Source organism: Lepus europaeus, chromosome 18 (genome assembly GCF_033115175.1).
Source record: "Lepus europaeus isolate LE1 chromosome 18, mLepTim1.pri, whole genome shotgun sequence".
Lineage (NCBI taxonomy): Eukaryota > Metazoa > Chordata > Mammalia > Lagomorpha > Leporidae > Lepus > Lepus europaeus.
This window is the reverse complement of record NC_084844.1, coordinates 37,026,122-37,045,825: the sequence shown is the minus strand read 5'-3', so window position 1 is coordinate 37,045,825 and position 19,704 is coordinate 37,026,122. Positions and strand designations below refer to the sequence as shown.

Below are 19,704 nucleotides of genomic sequence, written 5' to 3'. Positions count from 1 at the left end.
TGGTTACGCTGCTTAATCGCGTTTGAACTCTAAATCTGGCGGCTTGTTTCGGAAACGCATTAGCAGGTGCGTGTTAAGCCAGCTGATGCCAGGACTGGCCTTTAGGCCGAGGTGAAATTCCCTGGCTGAGGCCTGATGCAGACGTCCGCGGTGGTCACTTCAGGCTTGGTCTCAGTGGTGGCGGCCCTGACTCCTGCTGAGAAGAGCACGCTGTCCGGGGAGCAGTCCAGACTCTGTCACGTGGGCACAGGCAAAATTTATAGTGGGTCCCTGTGCCAGCGCCCCCTGCCCAGGGGTCCTGTAACCTCTTCTGGCTGGGGGTCAGTCCAAACCAGCCACAAGAGGCGGCTGCCGTCCACCCATGCAGTGGCCACGCTTTGGGTCGAGATCCCAGGTACTGACCCCACAACGTAGGGGTGGAACCACAGCTCCGTGCCTGAAGCTGCGCAGGGAACACACCAGGGGTGAGTGATGATGGAAGTCATTTGTACAAAACACTCACAGCAGTTACGCTTATGACAGCAAGAAATGAGCCACCTCCACCTGCCCAACGACGAGGGAGTGACCCAGCAAAACCACCATCCATCAGGCCCAGGGAGCGCCGCGGGGCCACTCACACGATGGGACAGGGGCCCTGCCACCCTGGAACGCCCGTGTGTGTCAAGTGGAAGGGGAACACCCAGGGAGGGCAGGGCCCCTGAGACACAGAGCCCTGGGGAAGAGACCAGCTCAGCTGATGAGCCTCAGTTGTCCCATTTGCTATTTATTTATTTACTCATTCATTCATTCATTGAGCAGCAGAGATAGAGATCACCCATCTGCTGGGTTCCTCCCCAAATGCCTGCAGCAGCCAGGGCTCCTGTACCCACGTGGGAGAACCAGAAAAAGCTCCTGGCTCCTGGCTTCAGATCGGCACAGCTCTGGCCATTGTGGCCAATTGGGGAGTGAACCAATGGATGGAAGACCTCTCTCTCTCTCTCTCTCTCTCTGCCTCTCCCTCTCTCTATGTGTAACTCTTTCAAATATTTGTTTTAAAAAAGATATTTGTTTATTTTGAAAGGCAGAGCAATAGAGAGAAACAAAGATGTTCCATCCACTGGTTCACTTCCCAAATAGCCACAATGTCCAGGGCAGGTCCAGGCCAAAACCAGGAGCCCAGAACTCCATCTTGGTCTTTCAGGTGCCTGGCCATGGCCATTTTCCATTGCTTTCCCAGGCACATTAGCAGGAAGCTGGATAGGAAGTGGAGCAGCTGGGACTGGAACTGGTGCTCCAATGTGGGAGGCCCACATCACAGGCAGTGGCTTAACCTGCTGTGCCACAGTGCCAGCCCCCAGTTGTCCCACTTGTAACAGGGGACCAGTACCCTGTGTCCAGTGTTGTGGGGCCTGAGCCAGGCCATGGCTGTGCAAGGTGGTGCGCGGCACTCTGGACCTTCCCAGGGCTTGGTGACAGAGAAGCCCTGCCAGCAGTGAAGGCCAGGAAGAACCGATCAGAACGTGAGTATCTGGAAAGGGGAGTTCTCTGGAGCAGGTCCTCACCGAGAGAAAGAAAGGGAGTGTCTGGAGCTCCGAAGGTTCCCCGGGGAGCAGGGAAAGCTGGAGAGGGGGACATGGGCCTCCATAGCCCCCCAGGGGGCCAGCTGCTCAGTGCCCCATGCAGGAATGCCCGAGCTCAGGGGTGGCTGCGTGGCCTGGTGATCAAGAGGCCACTTGAAATGCCCGGGGCCCATCCTGGAGAGCTGGGTTCAGATCTCTGATTCCAGAGGGTCCATCTCCATTTCGGACTCCAGCCTCCTGCTATGCACCCTAGGAGGCAACAGTGAAGGCTCAAGTACTTGGGTCCCTGCCACTTGGGAGACCCGGATGGAATCCCTGGCTCCTGGCTTTGACCTGGCCTAGTCCTGGCCGCTGTGGGCATTTGGGAAATGAACCAGCAGACAGAAAATCTTTCTTCTCCCCCCAACCCGCCTCCAATAAATGACAATATATTCAAAACAGTAATAAAGTGCCTGTTTTTAGAAAAAGAAAGGGAAGGAAGGAGGGAGGGAGAGAGGGAGGAGGGGAGAGAGAGAGAGACAGCGAGCCAGAGAGACCAAGGTGAGGCAGAGCAAACAGCACCTGCAAGCTGTGTGGCACCTGGCGGGGCCCAAGGAGTCTCTGGGATTTTTCTCATCCAGGCGGAGACCACAAGAAACAGAGGGAGAGTGGCCAGGACAGGGGAGGGAGTCGGGTCCAAATAGTCCCCCCCCCTCCCCCCCCCGTTCTGTTCTCCCCTCCCACAGCTGTGGGCTGGGGCAGCTTCTCCTCCCCCTCCTCCTCCCCTGCTTCCTCCCCCCTCCCTGCTCTCCCCTCCCCTTCCTCCACTGAGCCCTTTCTCCTCTTTGTCCGCTTCCTCTCCCCGTCTCCTCTCCCCCTGTCCCTGCTGCCCAGGCACCACCTCCTGGTGCCCACTCAAAGGAGGACGAGGGCGGGAGCCCAGTGTCACGGCCACCACTTGGCCTGCGTGTACCTGGCAGGCCCTCGTGCCCCAGGGTGTTAAGGACGAAACGTGGCCCCAGACACCTGCACTGGACACCACCCCCCTTTCTACGGGGACAGTGTGGAGACCCCGTCTCCCTCCTATCTTCCTCCAGCAGCCTCTTTCTTCTTTCTTCAAGGGGGGGAGTGGGGTTGAGGAGCCCCCCCTAAGAAGCTGGGAGGGGAGGGGAGGAGGAAGGGAAGGAATCTGGGAGGGACCAGCGAGGGAGCAGAACAAATCCAGGAATTTAACCTCCTCCTCTCACCCCACTACCCCACTTCTGCTCGCACAGTCCAGGAACTGGGACAGCTGCCTTTCGGCTGCATCCACCGTGCACTCTAGCAAAGCGGCCTCCTTGCAGCTCCAGGGCTGTGTCCCAGGCTGCCCGCCTCAGGGCCTTTGCTCATGCCGTTCCGGCCCCAGGCGGCCCTTTCCCTCCCCAACTCAGGCCTCCCAGAAAATCCTCAATCAACGCCACTCCCTGCTTCCCGAGGCTCTCCTGGGTTCACCCACCCAGAAAAGCTCATCTTCTCTGCTGTCCCTGGAAGAAAATACACTCTGGGATTCGTCAAACCTCGTGCCCTGACTGGATGGCATCTTGCCCATCTCCCAGGATGCCTTGCACCTAATCGATCAATCTGTGACCCGAGGGAGTGGGCCTGCGGCCTGGCAGTGAAAGCGCCCAGGTCTCACACTGGAGGGCCTGGGTGTGTCTTGGAGCTGACTCCAGCTTCCTGCCAATGCAGGCCCTGGGAGGCAGCGGGGATGGCTCAGGTCACTGGGCTCCTGCCACGCATGCAGGAGGCCGGGACTGAGTCCCCAGCTCCCATCCAGGGCCATGGCGGGCACTTGGAAAGTGGACCAGCAGATGGGAGCTCTGTCTGCGCTCTCTCTGCGTCTCTCTCCCTCTCAAATCAACACATACATAATTTTAAAAGGAAACTAATGAGTTTTAAAGAACAGGTGGGATGGAAATATGGGACGCCCCCAAACTGCCCAAATCCCCGTTCACTGACCTTGTAGACTAGGTAGGCTTGGAGCTGCAGGTTGAGGAAGACACTGGCAGGCTTGTCCCCCGAAGGGCTGCTCCTGTCCCCTGTGCCCTGCCCGGGACACCCCTCACTAGCAGAGGATCTAAACCCACACTGCCACCTACTGCTCCTTCCTGGAGAGAAGACCGTGGTACAGGTACCCGCCTCTGCCGCTCACCCCGGCCCTGCCAAGGACCTGGATGGAGCTCCTGGCTGCAGCCTGGCCCATGCATCTGGGGAGAGAAACAGCAGATGGCAATGACACACACACGCATCTCTCTCCCTCCCTCCCTCCCTCCCTTTCTGTAACTCTTTCACATAAATAAATATTTTAAGAAAATAGATACCACACCCCATGTCCACTGTAGGTGTACAGCCCTATTCACAGGAGCCAATATCGGCAAACAACCTGTGTGTCTGTCACCGGACAAATAGAAAAGGAAACAGTGGTGGACGCACAGACAATGGGATCCACCACACTTGAAATGGGGAATTCTGCCATCTGCCACATTCCGGGTGAACCTGGAGGACACTGTGCTGTGTGCAATAAGCCAGACACAGAAAGACGCGCATCACACGAGCTCACGTAAACGTGGACTCTAAGCGGGAAAGAGTCAAAGAAACAGAAATAGAGACTAGAGCAGCGGGGACAAGGGTGAAGGAGGAGACGGAGAGCTGAGGGTTGAAGGAGATGGGGCAGCAGACAAGTAGAGTGGCAAAGGCTGGAAGTCCGGGGCCGGGGTGTGGCACAGCAGGTCTGTCACATGGGATGGACGCCCACATCCCATATCGGAGCGCCTGGCGCCTCTCCTGGCTCCTCCCCTCCTGGTCCTGCCTTCTGCCACACATGTCCTCGGAGGCAGCAGCAAGTGACAGCCCTGGTATTTGGGTCCCTGCTACCCACATGGGAGACCCAGATGGAGTTCTGGGCTCCTGGCTTCAGCATGACTCAACTCTGCCTGTTGCAGGCATTTGGGGAGTGAACCTATGGGTGGAGATGGATCTCTCCCCCTCCCTTTCAAATTAAAAAAAAAAAAGGCAAATAAAAATATTAATAAAAGTCTATAAATCAAATGCACAACATCTAGAGTATCTGGGATTCCCACTAAGTTTCAGCTAAGAGTAGGTTGCAGCTGCTCTTGCAAAAAAAAAACAAAACAAAACAGGGCAGGGTAACTGTGTGACACTCACTTGCCTCGCTAGAGTGACCATCACACCGTCTACACATCCCGGGACCTCAGCTGGGTGCCTTACATATATACACCGTCTACACATCCCGGGACCTCAGCTGGGTGCCTTACACATACGCACCGTCTACACATCCCGGGACCTCAGCTGGGTGCCTTACACATACGCACCGTCTACACATCCCGGGACCTCAGCTGGGTGCCTTACACATACGCACCGTCTACACATCCCGGGACCTCAGCTGGGTGCCTTACACATACGCACCGTCTACACATCCCGGGACCTCAGCTGGGTGCCTTACACATACCTACCGTCTACACATCCCGGGACCTCAGCTGGGTGCCTTACACATACGCACTGTCTACACATCCCGGGACCTCAGCTGGGTGCCTTACACATATGCACCGTCTACACATCCCGAGACCTCAGCTGGGTGCCTTACACATACGTACCGTCTACACATCCCGGGACCTCAGCTGGGTGCCTTACACATACGCACCGTCTACACATCCCGGGACCTCAGCTGGGTGCCTTACACATACGCACCGTCTACACATCCCGGGACCTCAGCTGGGTGCCTTACACATACGCACCGTCTACACATCCCGGGACCTCAGCTGGGTGCCTTACACATACGCACCGTCTACACATCCCGGGACCTCAGCTGGGTGCCTTACACATACGCACCGTCTACACATCCCGGGACCTCAGCTGGGTGCCTTACACATACGCACCGTCTACACATCCCGGGACCTCAGCTGGGTGCCTTACACATACGCACCGTCTACACATCCCGGGACCTCAGCTGGGTGCCTTACACATACGCACCGTCTACACATCCCGGGACCTCAGCTGGGTGCCTTACACATACGCACCGTCTACACATCCCGGGACCTCAGCTGGGTGCCTTACACATACGCACCGTCTACACATCCCGGGACCTCAGCTGGGTGCCTTACACATACGCACCGTCTACACATCCCGGGACCTCAGCTGGGTGCCTTACACATACGCACCGTCTACACATCCCGGGACCTCAGCTGGGTGCCTTACACATACGCACCGTCTACACATCCCGGGACCTCAGCTGGGTGCCTTACACATACGCACCGTCTACACATCCCGGGACCTCAGCTGGGTGCCTTACACATACGCACCGTCTACACATCCCGGGACCTCAGCTGGGTGCCTTACACATACGCACCGTCTACACATCCCGGGACCTCAGCTGGGTGCCTTACACATACGCACCGTCTACACATCCCGGGACCTCAGCTGGGTGCCTTACACATACGCACCGTCTACACATCCCGGGACCTCAGCTGGGTGCCTTACACATACGCACCGTCTACACATCCCGGGACCTCAGCTGGGTGCCTTACACATACGCACCGTCTACACATCCCGGGACCTCAGCTGGGTGCCTTACACATACGCACCGTCTACACATCCCGGGACCTCAGCTGGGTGCCTTACACATACGCACCGTCTACACATCCCGGGACCTCAGCTGGGTGCCTTACACATACGCACCGTCTACACATCCCGGGACCTCAGCTGGGTGCCTTACACATACGCACCGTCTACACATCCCGGGACCTCAGCTGGGTGCCTTACACATACGCACCGTCTACACATCCCGGGACCTCAGCTGGGTGCCTTACACATACGCACCGTCTACACATCCCGGGACCTCAGCTGGGTGCCTTACACATACGCACCGTCTACACATCCCGGGACCTCAGCTGGGTGCCTTACACATACGCACCGTCTACACATCCCGGGACCTCAGCTGGGTGCCTTACACATACGCACCGTCTACACATCCCGGGACCTCAGCTGGGTGCCTTACACATACGCACCGTCTACACATCCCGGGACCTCAGCTGGGTGCCTTACACATACGCACCGTCTACACATCCCGGGACCTCAGCTGGGTGCCTTACACATACGCACCGTCTACACATCCCGGGACCTCAGCTGGGTGCCTTACACATACGCACCGTCTACACATCCCGGGACCTCAGCTGGGTGCCTTACACATATACACCGTCTACACATCCCGGGACCTCAGCTGGGTGCCTTACACATACGCACTGTCTACACATCCCGGGACCTCAGCTGGGTGCCTTACACATACGCACTGTCTACACATCCCGGGACCTCAGCTGGGTGCCTTACACATATGCACCGTCTACGAACCCATCCCCTCAGCTGCAATGCAGTCATTTTCAGAGCAAACAAAACCCCTGGGACAGAGCCCAGCCCTGTTACTGTTCTTCTGTAGCTTGGTAGCAGGAATTAGGCCAGGCCGCGGCGGATCTGGTGCAGGGCAGTGCATGGGGAAGATGATGCACATGGGGGCGTGAGACCCCTGGCCCCTGTGGTGGGCAACCCTGCCCAGCCCCCAGCTCGGAGGCGGGGGTGGGGGAAGGGTCTGTCCCATCTCGGCCTCCAAGTGAGATTTATTTCCTGACTTCCCGAAGGCCTTTGGAGAGAAGCAGTTCTCAGCAGGAACCTGGCCTTCTCCACACCTCCACCAGAGCCACGGTGCCTGCCATGGAGTGCCAGGGGCCGCACAGCCGCCTGGCGGCTCCCCTGGGCTCAGGGGGGCCGTGAGGGACGGCGCACAGACGCAGGGCTCTTTCACGCCAGCACAGGCACAGGCACCCTCATGCATGGCCGTCTCTCCCCAGGCACTCCACATGGGTGTGACCCCCACGACAGGGCCCAGTGGAGGGGGCCGGGGCAGGTGTGAAGGAGCCATTGTCAGCCCGGGAGCCCTAGACTGCAGGAAGGGGAGCGGATCTGCGCAGGACAACACAGCGGCACCCACACAGCGCACAGCTCCTTAGACGCCAGGTGTGGGCGCAGCTTCCCAGCAGTCCCAGGAGGGAGCCGTGGCTACGACGCCTGGTTTACAGATGGCAAAGCAGGACTTGGCGACGGCAGGAGACTCTCGGAATCAAGTGGCAAGCTGCAGACTCCACGGAAGCTCCTGCCTCCCAGGCCTCACCTGTTGCCTCTCTCCTGACCCCCGCACCCCTCAAGCCAGCCCTGGGAACCTCAGGCCCCCCAAGGGGGCTGGGAACGCAATTCCCCCCTACTCCCCATGCTCCGGGACCTGGCCTCAGTCTCCCTACCTGTACCAGACAGGAGGGAAGGAGGCAACAGACAGATGGAAAAGCAGTCCTGCAGCAAGGGCGCCCCTTGACCTCCCCCTCCCCCAGGGGTGCTGGGGACCCCCAGCCCCAGGAGCAAGCCCTAGGGTGCGTGGGCTCTGGGGCTCGGCTCTCAGCTCTGGGCACTCATGACCAACATTGCTGAGCGTCCGCTGGGCCCGCGGGCAGGCTGGCCGGCCGGCAGGGCAGGGGGGCTCCCGGCTGGTGCCGGCATTCTAGGGTCCTTGCTCCTCTGAGAGCAGAGCTGGCACTTCCTGCCTCACAGAGAAGTCCTGGGGCTAAGACACAGCTAAAAATAAGGCCAAAACCCTGAGGCCAGGGCTGCGGGCTGCGGGCTTGTGCCCGCCCAGCATCCCCACGGCCTTCTGCAGGCCTAGCTGGAGGCGTCACAATCCCCCAAGCTCTCACCTGTGTAGGGCTCTCTGGGGGAGGGTCCAGTCTTCCCTCCTCGGCGCCCCTCCCCCTTCCCTGCCCTCACCCCACTGCCACAGGGGCCCGGGAAGGACTAGGAGTCGGGGGTGAGTGGGAGGAGCAAGGCTGAGCTGCCCACATCCCAGCTCCCCCATGTAGCCCCGGGGGTCAGATCCCAGGAGCCACAGCCGCCCTGCCCTCTGGCCGCGGGGCTGCCGGGCGCTCAGGGGGCTTGGCCGGTGTCCGAGCGCCACCTAGTGTGCCTTCCGGGCAGCGCGGCCTCTGCCGCCACGCCGTCGGAGGGCAGCTCCTTGCAGCGCGGAGAAACGTCACTGGGGCTGGCCCTGCCAAGACGACTCCCAGGGGGGACTCGAAATTCAGTGAATCCATAGCGGGCTGATTTTTAAGTCGATAATTTCGTATAGCCCGGGAATGATGCTATAAATATCCAAATGGCCCTTGGCAGAAAGATTCCCCAGCCGGGCCTGGGAGAGGCGGGAGCAGGAGAGGAGGGGTCTGCAGCCTGGGCCTCACCTCTAGGAAGAACTCTCAGACTAACACGTGGCATCTCGCCACAGAGACCCCAGGATCCAGCGAGGGGAAGCCAGGCCCCTCACTCGGAAAGCTCGGCTGGGTCACAGCATGAGAGCGCCCCTGGGCCCCGGCTTAGCCACGATCAACAAGAGCTTCGACTCCCAGCAGGGGCTGGGGCACCCCTAGACCCGGCGGAGGCCCCATGCCGGGTCTGAAGCCTGCACCTGGCTCTTGCTCAGCCAGGCTCATGGCTCACTGGCTCCATCTCTCCCTCCCTCCCATCACACACACACACACACAGGCACACCCATAGGCCCAGCAGGGAGGTCAGGCCAACCTTGGTTTGACTCCTGGCTCCACCCAGCTATGTGGCCCCCGGCAAGCCACCTGAAGTGTGCGACCTGACTGGACCATTTTGCCCAGGTTTGTGTTAAGTGTGCAATGCACAGTGAGCCCTCAACAAACAGAGCGTAGGATAAGAGCTGGGGAGGCCCAGCTGGCCGAGGTGCAAACATGCACCCAAGGAAGACAGGGTGAGTGACGTTACTGGCTGCAGAGCGAGAGGCGAGGGCCGACCGGGGCAGGGGTGGGCACTGGTGCAGCCGTGAACACGGCCACACCCCACAGGGGAGCACCTGGGTTTGAGTCCCAGCTCCTCTACTAATGCTCACCCTGGGAGGCAGCAGGTGGTGGCCCGAGGATTGGGGTCCCTGTCACTGGCTTCAGATCAGCCCAGCTCCAGCCATTGCACCCATTTAGGGAGTGAACCAGTGGATGGAAGACCTCTCTCCCTCTCTCTCTGCCTCCCTGTAACTCTGCCTTTCAAATAAATAAATCTTTAAAAAAAAAAAAAAAAGGCAGCAGCAGCAGCCACGGTCAGTCAACAACTTATTACAGAGTGAGGGGTCCGGCGGACCAGGGGAGACTGGGGGGACTTGGGGGTGAGGACGAACAGCCTCTCTATTAACACAGTTATTTTATTTGCCAAAGGTAATCATCCTAAGTGAGGTCACAGGCCTGGCCCTGCAGGTGGTGGGTCCGCGTTGCCATGGTGACAGAGCCATGGCTCCCAGCAGCTGCAAAGGTTGGAGGCGCTGAGGAAGGAGACCCTAGACCCTCTATCTGGGGTTGGGGGAGACCTGCAGGTGTTTGGATTCCACCTCCAAGCCCCCATAGGGCAGACCAAGAGTGCCAGGTTGGCAGGGGGTCCATCCCTGGGGAGGGCTCTGGTAACCCAAGGAGAAATGGATGAGTGTGGCTTGTGCATTTTAGGCAGAGAGCTGGGGCTTAGAAGGGCGCGGGGAATCGGGGTGGGAGCCAGGGACTGTGACAACGGCAGGGACTGAGCAGACCACGACCTGGGATGCTCAGGAAAACTGGAGCGGAGGAAAAGACACCAGCCCGGAGGTCATGGAGGTCAGGGTTCAGGTCCCAGCCCCCACCCCACCCCGGCCCCATCGCCCTCAGCAAACCTGTGAGCGCGGATCGTCCCATGCCCTCCGCCTCTGTGACCTGCCAGTCTCTGAGACACAGCCCCGGTCAAAGTGTGCTCCCTGCTCTGCAAACGCGGAATGCCACAGCAGCTCGGGGCACTGGCGGGCTCGGCACCGCGCACCGTCCCCCACACCTCCTGGGTGTCGGCTCTGCAGAGCAGGGAACGAAATACACCCTCTCCCACACATTCTGCAACCACGAAGTCCCGCCGTAAGGACACCAGGCCGGGGGACAGCCTGGCACAGGCAGCCGCACAGGGAAGCCGCTGGCTGCTGGCTGCCAGCTCTGGGGTCCGTTCGCCGGCGCCTGCAGTGTCGGGCGCCCTCTGGCGGAGGATGCTGGCACAGACGCAAGGGCCCAAGAGGTACATCAGGGGGCTGAACTTTGGAAGGAGGCGACAAAGACAGGAGCTGGGCCTCCCAAAAGGTGATGTGGGGATGGGAGTAGAAGGGAAGCCTGCAGACTGTGGGGGTTAGGAGAGTTTGTGGGGCAGAGCAAAGAAGGCCCCAAAGGAGGTGGGCACCAGGTACAGGACACCACGCATAGCTCTGCTCATGAGGCCAAGACGTCAGCACTTTATCCTGGAGGCAATAGGGAGCCATCGAAGGTCTCTGAGCAGGGACAGGACACGATCAGATTCCCACCTTAAGCATACTGTTTGTTCAATGTCAAGGAGACAGGTGGAGGCACCGCCTGTCAGCACGCCGTCGCTCGTTAGTGACAGCAACACCTCCAGCCTCGCCATGGACTTGGCAAAGCCCTTGGCTTACCACAGCACATCAGGCCTCAAGCTGCTGGGTCTCCCTGAGTGCAGAGGGGGTGGGGCAGTGGAAATCATAAGCTCTGGCTCCTCCCCCAGGCTCCTCTGTCAGAGTCCTGGCATTGCAAGAAGGTAGGCAAGGGGCAGGCGCTGGGCCCCCGGTTAAGCTGCAGTTTGGGACACCTGCGTCCGTATCAGAGCACCTAGGTTCACATCCTGGCTTGGCTCCCGATGCCAGCTTCCTGCCAACGTGCACCATGGGAGGCAGCAGGTGAGGGCCCAACAGGTTGGGTCCTCGCCACCATGTGGGAGCTCAGATGGAATTCGGGGCTGCTGGTTTCAGCCTGGTCCTGCCCTGGCTGTCTGGGGAGTGAACCTGCAGATGGGAGCTCTCTCTGCCTGTGTCTTAATCTGTGTCTCTGCCTTCCAAATCAATAAAATAAACCTTCTTTTTTATTTGACAGGCAGAGTTAGACAGTGAGGGAGAGAGACAGAGAGAAAGGTCTTCCTTCCATTGGTTCACCCCCCAAATGGCCGCTGCGGCTGGTGTGCTGCGCCGATCCAAAGCCAGGAGCCAGGTGCCCCTTCCTGCTCTCCCATGCGGGTGCAGGGCCCAAGCACTTGGGCCATCCTCCACTGCCTTCCCGGGCCACAGCAGAGAGCTGGACTGGAAGAGGAGCAACCAGGACTAGAACCCAGCACCCATATGGGATGCCGGCACCGCAGGCAGAGGATTAACCAAGTGAGCCACAGCGTTGGCCCCAATAAACCTTTTTTTTTTTTTAATTAAGAAAGGAAAAGGAGAGCTGGCGTGGCGAGGGAGCCCTCGCCCTGCGGCCTGCCCGGCCCCCTGCTCTTGACCTAAAGGGAGATAGTCACACAGAGGTGGTGATGTCCCCGACACAGGAGCAAACAAGACCGAGCAGCTCTGCATACTGAGAGAAGCCACCCCCCTCCTCCCAGGAGGAGGCCGCCAGGCCTAGAAGCCAAGGGCGGCACCTGAGGGCCCCTGCTCTCTGACCGCCGCACCCCTGCCCCATCCTCAGCAGCCCCTCTGCTGGGAGATCTGACCCTGATTGGCAGCCCCGAGATGAGGCTGGCAGGAGACCCCACCGTGTGCCCCGGGGCCCCCGCAGGAGAAGTGCTGAGGAAGAGGGGACTGGCAGAGGGAGGCCCCTCCCAGGCTGGGCGCCAGGGAAGGGACAGGGTGGCAGAGACAGACGGAGGGGGTGGACGCTGGCCACACTACAGCTGGGTCAGGATTCCAGCCGTGGAACTGTGGCTTGGCCACAGTCACCAGCAATGAAGGTTGCAGAGGCCTGGCTGGGGAGGCCTGGGCTGGCCAGGCGGGAAGGGGAGGCGGGGTCAACACTGAGCTACTTCCTAGCAAAGGAACCAAGGTGACCCACGGAGGCACAGCGAGACCCCCAAACCTCAGCTTCCATCTTGTCTCCCCCAGTCCCAGCAAGCCTCAAGTGAGACACCAAGTAGAACTTACCAACCAGTGAGAGCCCAGGATACCTGAGCAGGGACGGCACCACGTGTCCACACGATCCCCAGTTGAAAAGGGGGGCTCTTGACATAGGAGTGGGGCGCCCCCAGGCTCCCCTGGAGCCCAGGCTGTACAGAGAGACAGGCAGGTTGGGTCACATTCTCCTCCCCAAGTGCTCTCCAGAGGGGTGGGAAGGAGGCGGGCGCCAACCCAGTCCCATCTGCCCCACATAACTTATTAGCATCCAGGCAAGATTAATCAAGCCCAGAAACCTCGAGCAGACCCCTAATTAGTTGCTGCTGATAACTGTATTTGTCATGCTCTCCAATTATTCCACTGTAAATTTCAGAGTTTAATTGCACCTTGTTCTTCATTGAAGTGTCACTGTTTGCACACGCTCCCCTAATTCTTTAGCAAATTTGACAAAATTCAGCATTAAATATAGATTATCTTTAGATTTCCATAATTAACACAACCAAACTGTCTCAGGCCTAAATATTTCTCCCAGCACCATAAATCTGGCCTGTCCCTGGAACCCAGAGAGCCGCTTCCAGGTCCCCAGCAGGAAGAACACGTGAGCCTATGCGTGAACTCACATGATAACCCTGTGCAAGGCTGTGGCAGGGGGCCACAGGGAGGCCTCGGGCAAGGCACATGCCTGGGGATGCACCTCACCCCTCAGGTCTGCACCAAGATGGCCTCCAGGGCGGGCGTGCTGGCGCCACTCATGGAGCCGCTGCTTAGAACACGTGCATCCCATACTGGGCTGCCACTTCCAGTCCCAGGTGCTCTGCTTCCGATCCAGCTCCCTGCTGAAGTGCCTGGAAAGGCAGTGGAACGCGGGGCGAGTACTTGGGCCACTGTCACCAAGGTCCTGGCTTCTGCCTGGCCCAGCCCTGGCCATTGTAAACATCTGGGGAATGAACCAGTGGATGGGGATCTCTCTCCTCCCCTCTCTGTAGATGAAAATATAATTCTAAAAACACACAAAACAGGCCAGCGCCACGGCTCACTTGGCTAATCCTCCGCCTGTGGCGCCGGTACTCCAGGTTCTAGTCCTGGTCGGGGCGCCATTTCTGTCCCGGTTGCTCCTCTTTCAGGCCAGCTCTCTGCTGTGGCCCGGGAGTGCAGTAGAGGATGGCCCAAATGCTTGGGCCCTGCACCCACATGGGAGACCAGGAGGAAGCACCTGGCTCCTGGCTTTGGATCGGCGCAGCACGCCGGCCGTAGCGGCCATTTGGGGGGTGAACCAATGGAAGGAAGACCTTTCTCTCTGTCTCTAACTCTGCCTGTCAAAAAAAAAAAAAAAAAAAAAAAAAAAAAAAAAACAAACAAAAAAACACAATACACTTCCCAGGTAGGGGTGTGTTCAGCATTGGATGGAGCATCTTAGCTGGCTTAGAAACCACTCCCACACCCAGCTGACCTCGACGCCAGCAGCTGGGCCCAGGGACATCATTAGCCCCTAGCCAGACCCCAGGCTGCCCACCTCATGAAGGCCAAAGGGCCTCTGTGACTTTGTCCCCTGTTAAAGCTAACCTCGACATTTAAACATCACCCCAGAACCATGACCCGGGCAGACACAAATGTCCCCCGTTCCAGGCCCACCTTTGGGGCCCCTGCACTGCCCAGGCTTCTCTCTTAGCCTCTCTCTCAGAGCCTACCAGGCCAGTGTGTGCCCATTCAATGCTGAACACACCCCCACCCTGGGGCTCTTTAGTTAAGATGAGCTACACCTGCAACGCCTGCATCCCACATGGGCGTCAGTTCATGTCCTGGCTGCTCCCTTCTGATCCAGCTCACTGCCAATGCCACTGGGAAGCGAAAGATGGCCCAAGTCCTTGGGCCCCTGCACCTATGTGGGAGACCTGGCTCCTGGCTTTAGCCTGACCCAGCCCTGGTCATTGCAGCCATTTGGGGAGTAAACCAGAGAATGGAAGACCTCTCTCTCTGTTACTCTGCCTTTCAAATAAATAAACGTCATAAAAATTAAGTTGAGTAAAGAATTCAGATCCTCCCATGAGGTTTGGAATCTTCTACCAACACCCCAAACTCCAAATCTAATGCCCCCCCGCCGTTAACATCAGCAGGGGGGGTCTCATTTCCAAGATGCCACAGAGATGGGGTGGGGGGGAGGGGGCAGAGAAGCCTGCACCCCCTTCAGGGAGCAGCAGCCCTGCGCCCCAGGGGCCTGTCCCAAATCAAGCCCCATCTCCAGGCTCACTGGCTCCCAGGCACGGAATTCAACATCAAGGCCAGCTGCCCACCATGGAGACACACACACAGCCCAAAGACACCACGGGCAGACACAGGCAGACAGCCCTCTGCCCCAGCCCTGCAGGAAGACGGGCCAGCCACACAGGTCTCTCCCCAGACCTGCGGCCCAACTGCTCTCCGTGCCACCTGCTACCCCAGCCCCGCTCTGCTTCCCGGCTGAGGCTAGGGGAATAGTGCAGGGGCTGAAGGTGGGAGCGAGCAGGGATACCGGAGCCCCAAAGTGTCCTCACAGCAAATCTGGAAGAAAATCAATAGCCTTTAATGAATGAGATTTCATTTTTTTTTCTCCATGATGGGCTGGGCCGGCGGTTACGTGGGGAATCTCTGGGCGGAACACACAAGGAAATGAGCCAGGGCCCTGGGGACACAGCTGGGAAACTGGGAGTGAGGAAACCCCCAGCTCCGCCGCTGCAGGAACGGACAGACAGGACTGACAGCCAGAAAAGGTGTCCGGCTGCCCTCCAGCCGCACCCACCACGCCCAGAGCGGGACCCTGCGCTGGCTTGGCTGCCTCCCATGGCCCAACTAGCTCTGGACCCAGGAGTCTGCATTCCCCGCTCTCAGAAGGAGATAAGGGTTGGCAGGGGACACGAGCAGTAGGAAGCAGGCACCCAGCACCTGGCACCCGGCGCCCAGCGCAGGCCATTGTCTTCCCAGGGTGGTGAGGAACGATTTTCAGGAGGTTCATTTGCAGTTTCCCGAGCACCTGCCAGGCTCGACACCTGATGCTGCCATTCTGCAGAAAGCCTGGAAAGACAGGCAATGGCTCCTTGATCAGATGAAAACATTTAGGATCAGAGAAGTTAAAGAAACTGCCAGCATTGTAGCGTAGCGGGTAAAGTCGTGGCCTGTAATGCCGGTATCCCAAGCAGGTGCCAGTTCGAGTCCAGCTACTCCACTTTTGATTCAGCTCCCTGCTAACAGCCTAGGAAAAGCAGCAGAGACCGGTCCAAGTGCTTGGGTCCCTGCTACTCACATGGGAGGCCTGGGAGAAGCTCCCAGCTCCCGGCTTTGGCTTGGCCCAGCCCTGGCTGTTGCAGCCATCTGGGGAGTGAATCTGCAGATGGAAGATCTCTCTCTGTAATTCTGAGAAGGAAGGGAGGGAGGGAGGGAGGGAGGGACTGTCCAAAGCCACACAGCCAAGTGGCTGAGGCAGAGCCTGAACCAAGGCTCCAAAGTCCACGCTTCCTTTGTTCTTCCCACAGCAGCACCGGGCCGGCGGTGGAGGAGCCACACCTTCACCTGTCCTCCCCTCTCCCAGCCCAGGTCTCCAAGACCCAGGGGCCGGCTGCACCAGGACTTGGGTTCAGGCTCCAAGATGATTGGAAACATAGGGAAATGCCTGCAGAGCTAGACCCCAAAGCACAAGACTTGCCCGGGCACCAACGGGGCAGCACCATGCAGCTGCACTCCTGCCCACCCCACCCCACTGGCTGGACCTCTGAGCTCCCTCCTCTTTTACAGAGTAATAGCGGGGGTCAGAAACCATCAACCCAACCTTAACATCCTCTGCAGGCAACCCCTGTGCAACAGCCTATCTAACAGCCAACTGAGTGCTTGCATTCCTGCCGTGACAGGGAGCTCACTACCTCTCAGGGGCCCTGTGCCACCTCTGAGGTCCTGTTAAAACGAGCTATCTGCTATCTGCCTGAGTCTCCCGCTGGTCGCATTCCTGCTTCTGGTCACTTCTCTGCCTCGTGAAAGCCGTTCCGGGATTTGAATCACATAATCATCGCCGCAACTCCCATCACCTGGCGGCTTCCATGCTCCCGGCTAAATGTCTCCGCACCTGTTGCAACAGCGCCACCACCCCACCCCACCCCGCTCCCTCCCACCCACACGTGTGCAGAAGTAAGGACAGCACTGAGGAGTGGGTAATCACAATGCTTTTGCATGGATTTGCCAATGATTTCCTGGGTACAACACACAGAAAACAAAGGCAAAGGTAAATAAATGATGTTACACCAACATTTAAAACTTCTGTGCATTAAGGGATACAATTAACAATGAAAAGGCAACCTATGGAAAGGGAGAAAGCACTAGCAAGTCTACTAAGGGGTTAATAACCAGGATACATGAGGCGGGCCTTGTGGCGCAGCAGGCTAAGCAGCGGCTTGGACACCTGCATCTCCCATGAGAGTGCCTGGTTCAAGGCCCGGCTGCTCCGCTTCTGGTCCAGCTTCCTGCTGGTGCTCGGCCTGGGAGGCGGCAGGTGAGGGCTCCAGTACCTGGGTCCCTGCCATCCACGTGGGAGACAGGGACGGAGCTCCAGGAGGCCTGGCCCAACCCTGGCTGTTGTGGCCAACTGGGGGGGGGGGGGTGAACCCGTGGGTGAAAGATCTCTGTCTCCCCCTCTCTCTAGCGCTGCCTTTCAAATAAATAAATAAATACTTTTTTAAAAGTATGTAGAGAAATCAGAACGCTGTGCACCGTTGGTGGGAAGAAACACAGTATGGCAGTTCTTCAAAAAATTAGAAACAATTACCACGTGACCGGGTAATTCCCCTTCTGGGTGTAGCGCCAAAAGACTCGGAAGCAGGATCTTGAGATGGTCTGCACGGACCTACATTCACGACAGCACTAGTCACGGCGACAGCCCTCGCGTCCACCGACGCATACGCGGTCAGACACGTCCGCGGACCGTGACTCGGCCTGGAAAGCGAGGGGGTGCACGCGGATGAGCCCTTCGAGCAGCGAGCTCAGCGACACAAGCCAGTCACAGAAGGACAAGTCCTGGGGGTGCCAGTGCACCAGGCTTGTGACGCTGCGCGATCCAGAGACACAGAACCGTGCAGGCTGCGGGCCAGCGCTGCGCAGCGGCTCAGCGTCGGGAAGGCGACGCCTCCCAGCAGCCGCGTGAATCCGCGTGGCACCACTGCCCTGGGCACTTACAAATGGTTGGCATGGTGACATCAAGAAAAGGAGCGATTGGCGGGGGGCGGGCGTTCAGCACAGCAGCTGGGATGGCGGCTTCTCGTGGCAGAGTGTCCAGCCCGAGTCCTGCCTCTTCTGCTCCCAGCCCAGCTTTCTGCGGTGTGCACCCTCTGAGCCTGCAGGTACCGTGGTTCAAGTACTTGTGTGCTTGCTGCCCAGGTGGGAGACCCAGATTGAGCTCTGGGCTCCTGGTTTTGGCCTGGCCCAGACCCGCCTGTTGTGGGCATTTGAGGAGTGAACTAACGGATGGAAAATCTGTCTGCTGTTCAAATAAAATGAAAATAAAACAAATGTTTTTTAAAGCAATGATTTGGCTGTGGGTTTAGGCCTTAGGTCTGCCATTTCCTAGCTTCATGATCTGGGGTGTCTCGAGCCTCAGGGGACCCCCCCCCCCCCCGCCCTGCAGCCTTGCTCTACATAGGGTGAGGGCAGAGCCCAGCCCACAGGGCTGCTGTGAGCATGACCTCATTGACAAAGCAAGTGAAGTGCCTGGGACGCAGGCACCAGGCATGGTTGGTGAAATCCAGGCATGGCTGGGACAGCAGAACTGTGTATGCAGGCTGCCCAGGTTGGAGCCTGGGGCGGGGCCCCTGCCAGCCCTGGGCTCCCACCCAGGCCCTGCCACGCCCAGCCTGTACCCTGGTCACCTCTGCCCATGGCCCCCGCCCTCCCTGCTCCTTCATGCACTTGAGCCTCACCAGGCTGCTGGCTGAGCTAGGGCAGGCCAGGCGCACCCCACCAGAGCATGCCCCACTGGGGACGCGCTCAGAGGGCCATTCCCTCCCTCTCTCCAGGTCTCTGCCTGGAGGTCAGCTTCAAGCAGGGCCTGGCCTGAGCCTCCTGTTGAGAATCACACCCGCCCCAGCCCTGGTGCCCGATGTCCCCTCTCCTGCTCTATTTCTGGGTAATGCGCTGGGTTTTTGGTTTTTACTGACTTGCTCACCGCTGTGCCCCCAGCTGGCACACAGTAGGTGCTCAATAAATACCTATTAAGTGGCAACCTTCCGTCCTGGACCCCCACTACCCTCTGCCATCCTGGGGTCTGCAGGTTTCAGGATTCCCAGCAGCGAGTCGGGGGCCTCACGTCCCCTGCGGCCCCAGGCTTCCCAGCTGCTGCTCAGCACGGACTCTGGCCGTCAATACCTGCCTCCGGCAGCCACACTTGGTCGCCCACCCCAATCGATAACCAGCGGCTGCCATCGATCTGCCCCTGGGGTATCGGGAGCCCCAGGGGACACAGGGAGCAGGGCAGGCAGAGTGCACAGATACAGCCTCCAAGTGACCCAGCCCGGGCAGGCACACAGGACAGTCAGGAGCTGGGGGGCATAGAGGCAGGCACAGAGGGAGGTCCCTGGAAAAGAAGAGGCACGCAAGGAAGGGCTGCTGCAGGCCTACTGTGTGCCCAGGGCTGCTTCTCTCTAGTCCCAGCACAACTCCGGGAGAAAGCGATTGGTTCCTGGCTGCATCCTACAGGAAGGAGGCTGAGCGCCCAGGCCAGAGCCTTTATTCTGACGAGCGGAGTCAGGATCTGAACCTGAGCCCAGGGTCTCTGGGAGACAAGGCTCTCTGTAGCACCCTGAGTTGCCACTGCTGGTCACCCAGCCCAACCACCACCCACAGTCCCCAGGGGAGCTGAGGGGAGGAGCCCCCCAGGCCCTCCCCTGATGCCACACTTAGAGCTTGTCAGGATGCTTCCGGAGAGCTGGGGTGGGCTCACTGCAGGGGGGTGGCTGGAGGCAGGCAGGGGAGGGCCAGGGAGGGCTGAGGAGGGGAAGGAGGTGGTGAGCAGACCCTGCCTGGCCTCCCAGCTGGTGCAGGGCTGCAGATTCCCTCCTGGCAGAGTGCAGCTCTCTGCCCTCCCCGCCTCCCTCCCAAACCTTC

General features: G+C 59.1%; 1 protein-coding gene across 2 annotated transcripts in view; it reads right to left on the bottom strand.

The window, feature by feature from the left end:
* The window catches only part of MRM1 (mitochondrial rRNA methyltransferase 1), an 84,585-nt gene that overhangs the window by 54,094 nt on the left and 10,787 nt on the right, over nucleotides 1-19,704 (bottom strand). The window contains exon 7 of one of the 2 annotated variants that reach the window (XR_009868524.1): nucleotides 17,669-18,085. The exons of the other annotated variant lie outside the window; for it this stretch is intronic. The gene's annotated coding sequence lies outside the window, so the exon portion shown is untranslated. Of the gene's footprint in view, nucleotides 1-17,668; nucleotides 18,086-19,704 lie in introns of those variants that run through there. 2 annotated transcript variants of the gene reach the window in all.